Raw genomic sequence first — 6,920 nt, 5'->3', positions numbered from 1 at the left:
ACGTGCTGTTTTGAGGATTTTACATCCTGTGTAATGAGAATGGCTTGTTCAGATTGTAACCGTGGCCAAAGCTGTACGCTCTACTTCCAACCTACTAGCAGTTTTCATGTTGCATCAAGTGTTAATTTTGAGCTTGGAGTTACCGGGTGGGAGTCACGGGAACCAAAGGATGTGTAGTTAAGGTGCACTCGAAGCAGATGTCTGCCTGTGCTCTCCTGGTGAAGAGGAGAGGTATGGATGGAAGCTTGGGTGCCTGTGTGTCCCCGTCCCTGTCCCCTGTGGGGCCAGCCTCGGTAACTGAGGCAGTCACAGTGGGGCCTGGAAGTTCCCTGTGAGTAGCGATGTGGGCCTGGTGGGACATGCACACTGGGGGTGCGGGTGGGCTCAGATCGTTTCCTCGCCACAGCTCCCGTAGATGCCAACCTTCCGATTGTCTCCGTTTCTCAGCACCGTCCTTTGTTAAGTGCGTGAGTTGGAAGGCATTTCTTGTTCATGTCTGAGTAAGCGGTTACTTCCATGTGTATTTTTAAATAATGATCTGTACTTGGGAGACGTTGGCCCCTGACGTTGTACACATAGCTGATGTGATCTTTTAATCCCTTGAGTTGACTTCACAGTTTTGGGGACTAAAGAGAAGAGAGAGACCTATGGTTAATGTCTCAGATTGTCATTCAGAAATAAGATTAGACCTTGTTCTAGGCCATCCAGGACTAGGGTCGCCATCTAGATCACGAGAAGAAGGTCCTGCAGTTGAGGCCCAAGTGTATTGTCCACATCAAGTGTTGGTCCTGTGTAATCTTTCTTTTTCCTTCCCCAGTTTGTGTAGACATAAGGCATGGAATGCAATTCCACTTTTCTTTCCAGAGATGATCTTGTTTGTAATTGCTTCCCCATTGCTAGTATTATGTTGTGTCTACAGAACTTATTTTCCCCTCCTGTATATGCAAATTGTACATTTATAAGTGAAAATGTCAATACATTACATGATCGTTAACCTTAAAAAAAAAAAAAAAACTTCAGGAAGGCTTCAGCCAGGCAGTTCTCTGGAGCACTCATGAGCAGGCTGGCCGTGTGGGCACGCAGCCCGTGTAGTGGCACAGAGCCCTTGACTTTAAAGAGCCCCACACTTATTTTAATCCTCTGCGTGACATTCTTAATTTTTTAATAAAAGGCCTCACGCTTTAATTTTGCACTGGGCCCCACAGATTATGGAGCTAGTCCTGCTCGTGAGTTCACATTCAGATATTGGCTGGAGCTTCGTCAGTTGAAGTCTCTGCGAGGCCAGGTATCCAAGACAGCATCTTGACATGGCTGGTGGTTGACGCTGGCTGTCGGCTGGGAGCTCATGTGAGACTGTCAACCAGAGCACCTACACATGGCCTTTCCAGCATGGTGTTCTCAGGGGAGTTGGGCTTCCTGCATGGCAGTTGGCTTCCCCAGAGTGAACATCCTCAGAGAACAAGGTGGAAGCTACATAGACTTTTGTGACCTAGGCTTCCAAATCGTAGAGCCTAACAGAAGTCACCAGGGCTCTGCCTGCAAGTGGCTGTGTGGGGCAGGGATTGGTTGCCCAAAACCAGACAGTTGGCCAAGGTGGTGAACAACTTCAGGAAAGATTTAAGGGAAATGAGGATGTTGCTTAGAGATTCCCAGAAACCCCTAGGGCAGAAGGCCTGGTAAAGAACTGGACTTCCTACAGAGAAGCAAGATGAGGGCCATCATCATTTGATGTATTTGTGGAAGCTGGCAAATCCAAGGATATATTATTGGTTGTATTCTAATGAGCTTTCCATAAAGCTTAAAATTCCATAATTGTATGACTAAGCACATATTGAAATTAACATGCTCTCCCTGCTCACTCACAGAAAGAATGACCCTCCAAGAAGAGGCCATGGTTCAGAGACTCCAGTATAGGCAAGCAATTTGTGGGGGATCTCCTACAAAGACACAATGGAGCTTGGTGATAAAATGCAGGAGTCTACCACCATATGACTATTATAACCTTAGGAAAGATACTAATTCAATCTGTGCCTCAATTTTCTCATCTGCACAATGAGACTATTTAATTTCCTATCTCCTAGACTTATTATGATGATTAAATGAGTGAATGCATGTAAAGTTAGAAGTGACTATTGTAACCATTGAACGAGTGTCAGCTTTCATCACAAAGGGTTTCAGTACTAATGAGAAAAATGGAGAATCCTTTGGTATTCACCTACTGTACAGCAGGAGTAATTACATCATTGCTTGACCCAGTAAAACTCACTTTCATATGACAAGAACTACAATTCACCCAAATTCTTAAAATCAAGTAATTGGCTTGGCACAGTGGCTCACGCCTATAATCCTAGCACTTTGGGAGGCCAAGGCAAGAGAATCCCTTAAGGCCAGAAGTTCAAGACCAGATTGAGCAAGACCCTGTCTCTACAAAAAAAAACAGAAAAATTAGCCAGGTATGGTGGTGCACACCTATAGTCCCAGCTACTCAGGAAGCTGAGACAGGAGGATCGCTTAAGCTCAGGAGTTGGAAATTGCAGCAAGCTGTGATGATGCCTTTGCACTCTAGTCTGAGCAACAGAGTGAGACCTCGTCTCAAAAAAAATAAATAAATTTTTTTCAAATAATTGTACTTAATAGATCTCACAAAGCTAAGCAACATAGATCCAAAAGAGAGGATTTGGGGTTTTCTTTATACATTTTCTATGCATTTTCATGTATAGTAACCAGAAGTTTGGCAACATATGCAGACACAGCCAACATCGAGAGGCAGAAGAAAACCTTGCTTTCTTAATGGATCTCACTTGGGGTTTGAGGTGACCGCAGAAGGCACTCAGGCACTTGACAAGTGGTCTGTGGGAAATCTGGGTCTTTTTTCTCTTAGATGTTGAGAAGCCCAGGAATGTGGAATCTGCAGATGCCTAAGACCCTGGAAACTCTTGCCTGGATTAGTATCTTAAAAATACTAAGCACTTTTCTACGAGCATGGTGTCCCTTCCAAAGGGGGCAGCCACACTCAGACCCCACTCCAACATTCAGCACAAACAGCGTGTCCGAGTTGTGCCTCCCAGAGCTGGTTTCCGGTCAAAGCCTTGAGAATGTGGTTGTGGGAAATGGTTACAGGGCTTCTGGTGTTGTCACCACTATAAACAAGGGCTCGTCCATACAAAGGGCTGCGGTGTGTCACCTACAGATAGCATGTAAGGAAACCACAGAGGTAAGCCAGTGGAGTCAGAAGTCTCTGAATTTTTTCACAGCCACAACCCCACACCAACTCATAAATCCACATTTGCCTAATGCATTCAGTTACTTGACTTTGAAAACAAGAATTTAAAAGTAGGAGCATTGATCCGCAGGCCTGCGTAATCAGGGAGACTGCTAAGAGCTAGTTGGAGCTGGGAACTGCTTTAAATGCCTTACGTATATTGTTTCTTTTAATCCACTTCACAATCCTGTGACATAGATATTATTATCATCCCATTTTATAGCTGAGGAAACTGAGACTCAGAGAAATTAAGTAACTTGTCCAAAGTAACCTATAGATAACGCACACCTATACACACACAGAGATGGTTAACATGCAAGCCAACCACACATATATAAAGACATAACCTCTCTTGTCTGTTTTATATAGTTCATAATAAAAAAGTAATTAAAATAGCTACAAGCATTATTTAATCTATGAATAAAGTTCCAAAAATAAAGGAATAACTAAATAAATTCTGGTTCATCAACTTGGAAGAATTATGCAGCTACTAAAAATCATTGTGAATGCTCTGTGGTAACACAGGAAATAAATAGAATATAACATTAAGTTTAAAATTACCCAGTACAAATTGCATATATGTTACAGTTATAGCCTTTTAAAGTATGTATCTGGGAGGCAAAAGAGCAGAAGAGAAAGCAAAATATTAAAAATGAAGCTATCAAGGGAGGATAATGGATGGCTTTCCTCTTTTTAAATAATACACTAAACAACGTACTTACCATGCCAGCTATTATTCTGCGTACCTTATAGATATTATTCTGTCCTCTCAACAACTCTGTAAGTAGGTACTGTTATCATCCTCATTTTACAATTGAGGAAAGGGAGGCACAGAGAGGTTGGGTAACTAGCCCCAGATCATCAGTAATTGGCACGGCTATTAAGTTCCAGAACTTACATTTGAACCCAGTATCTGGCTCCAATGCCCACACGCTTACTCATTATGCTGTGCTCTCTGATATTGCTATGATGTCTGTACAGTTGAAGAGAAGAGATAAACATTTTGCCAGGAAGAACATCTTAATGCTCAAATTGTGGTCATTTTACTTTAATTTTAGTTTCAAAATACTTTCTTCTTCTGAGCAGAATTCTCAGAATCCGTATCCACTAACTAGCTGCCAGTGAGCCAGCACATACTTTTTAAGCACATATTTATCCAGCTAAGCATGTATCAGTCCTAAAACTTATTGAACTAAAAGTGTTTTCCTTTCAATGTATACCACTGGAGTAGGTTACGATAGAATTTAATCTATAGCTTATTTAATTTTCACAAATGGCAAGATGGTTTAAACAAAGGATCTCTATACTATTAATAATATATACCTGTACCATATATACTATACTAGATTAATATATGTGCATGTGTATAGAAATTAAATGGAGAAAGTAAATTTGATACCCATGAGGTACAATATAGCCGTAGCGTTTAAACAAAAAGTTGGTTCTGAGTTTCCTTGGGCCAAGCAAAATGGGAAACACAGGTTCTGCACCTTTTGGAATAACAATGACAAGTTACTAAGCCCACCATTTCCTAGTTAACATATGAAGTCACTTACATTTTTTAATTTCACTTACTTTACACATAACTCTTTAAAATAGATATTATGCCCCATTTAACATATGAGGAAGCCGAGTCTCAGAAAGACTAATTTGCCTAATTTCATACAACCAGAAAATGGTAGAACCAGGATTCAAAGCCAAGAGCTGTCGACATATTAAGTGCCTTTTTTTTAACCTCTCCTTTTATTAGGAGAAAAAAAAAAAGACAAACCAACTTCCTATTTTCCTCACCGTCAATTACAAGTGAAATATGTCACACAGAGCTTTATAAATAAATGTGACTTTTATCCAAATTTGGGGAGTTGGGGAGGAAGAGAAAGAGAGAGTGAGAGAGTGAGAACTGTTTTTTCCTCAGCCAAGCCTTCCCAAATAAGAACTGGATATCACAAGAAAAGGCCATATGCTTTCCAGTTGCCCTGTGGAAGAAAGGTTTCTCTCTCCACACATTATGAGAGCAACCTTGTAGGTGAACACCTGAACTGCTCAAACCATTTCTCCTACAGGCAAAACAAGGAAGCTCCCAGAATGCTGAGAGCAGAGCAGAAGAACACAGGCTGCTCATGCTGCCTCAGCATTGTCTCAAGTTGCCAAAGAAACAGATTCCCCCATACGGTAGCCATTTATTTCCTTTGGCTGCGTGCTAAGGAATCGGGAGACAAATGGGTGTAGTGTGCCACCTTGTGAGCAGGAGAAGACGTGCAAATTGCAACCCTCAGCAAAAGCCCCAAAGGGAAGCTGTAACTAGGGCCCCAGACTCCAGAGCACCACGTACAATGTATTTGGAAATGGGGGGTGTGGAGGTGCTTCTGTACCCTCTCCCAAGGCCAGCTCTAAGCCATGAAGAGAAATGACAGAAATGGGTCTTTACTGGACACACTACAGTGTTGCTGCAAAACCCACGTGAAAAGTCATGAACTTGGATTCAGTGAACCTGTTTCTGCCACTAACTACTGACTGACCTTGAGCAAGTCACCTAAATCCTGCTGGGCCACTTTTGCAAATGAGAAAGGTGGACCAGGTGATCTGCAGGGGGCCATCCAGCTCTAACAATGTGAGTCTGCCATGAGAGTGAAATTGCTTCCGCTCTTCTCACTGGCCTTCAAGTTTCTGGTTCCTTTTGTACACTGTCACCAAAGTGTCTTGTGAGATACAACTATGCTCTTGTCACTCCTATAACAGAGCATACGAAACCATCCACAAGTCATCCATTTGCCTGCTGTTCTATTACCATGTTCATTCATTCATTCATTCATTAAAGAAATAATTTGTTATATGTTCCCCACTGTGTCCTCATGTCCACACTATCCCAAGCACCTTTCCCACATCTTCCTCTAGACCAGTTCATATTTGTCTCAGTGCAAAAGCCTTTCTGAAATTTCCCAGTGACTATCATCCTGTTTCTTCCTAACATTTCATGCCTTGATCCTAATATTTAGCACACTGCCTTGAAATGACATGTGTACATGTTTAATGAGATAATACCTTGATACACTCAGAGGTGTAATTTTTTTTCCCCTGCAACTTCCTATACTTCTTTCACTACTCAGAAGAGGGCTTTTTGTGTGTACTGCCCTCAGGGTAGGGCTATGACTGCCAAAATGAACAGAGGAAAGAAGATTCTTTGCACAGATTTGAGGATCAAAATAAAGTTGTAAGATTCATAGCAAACTTACAAAGCTGATGGCTATGAGAGAAAGGTTTTTTAGGTTTCAAGAGCCTGAACATTTTAAGTACAAAAGTTAATATTTGGCTGGGCGCAGTGGCCTGTAATCCTAGCATTCTGGGAGGCTGAGGCAGGAAGATTGCTTGAGGGTAGGAGTTCAACACCAACCTGAGCAAGAGCAAGACCCCGAGACCCTGTCTCTACAAAAAATAGAAAATTTAGCTGGGCATTGTGATGCGCACCTGTAGTCCCAACTACTCAGGAGGCAGAGGCAGAAGGATCTCTTAAGCCCAGGAGTTTAAGGTTGCTGTGCACAAGGCTGATGCCATGGCACTCTACTCTGGGCAACAGAGCGAGACTCTATCTCAAAAAAGAAAAAAAAAACAAAGTCGATATATTTATACCTTAAGCAAAAGACTCCAGAGCAAAGAGATG

Source organism: Propithecus coquereli, unplaced genomic scaffold (assembly GCF_000956105.1).
Source record: "Propithecus coquereli isolate 6110/MARCELLA unplaced genomic scaffold, Pcoq_1.0 Scaffold29, whole genome shotgun sequence".
NCBI lineage: Eukaryota > Metazoa > Chordata > Mammalia > Primates > Indriidae > Propithecus > Propithecus coquereli.
The sequence above is the reverse complement of the archived record's forward strand: the minus strand, read 5'-3'. Positions refer to the sequence as shown.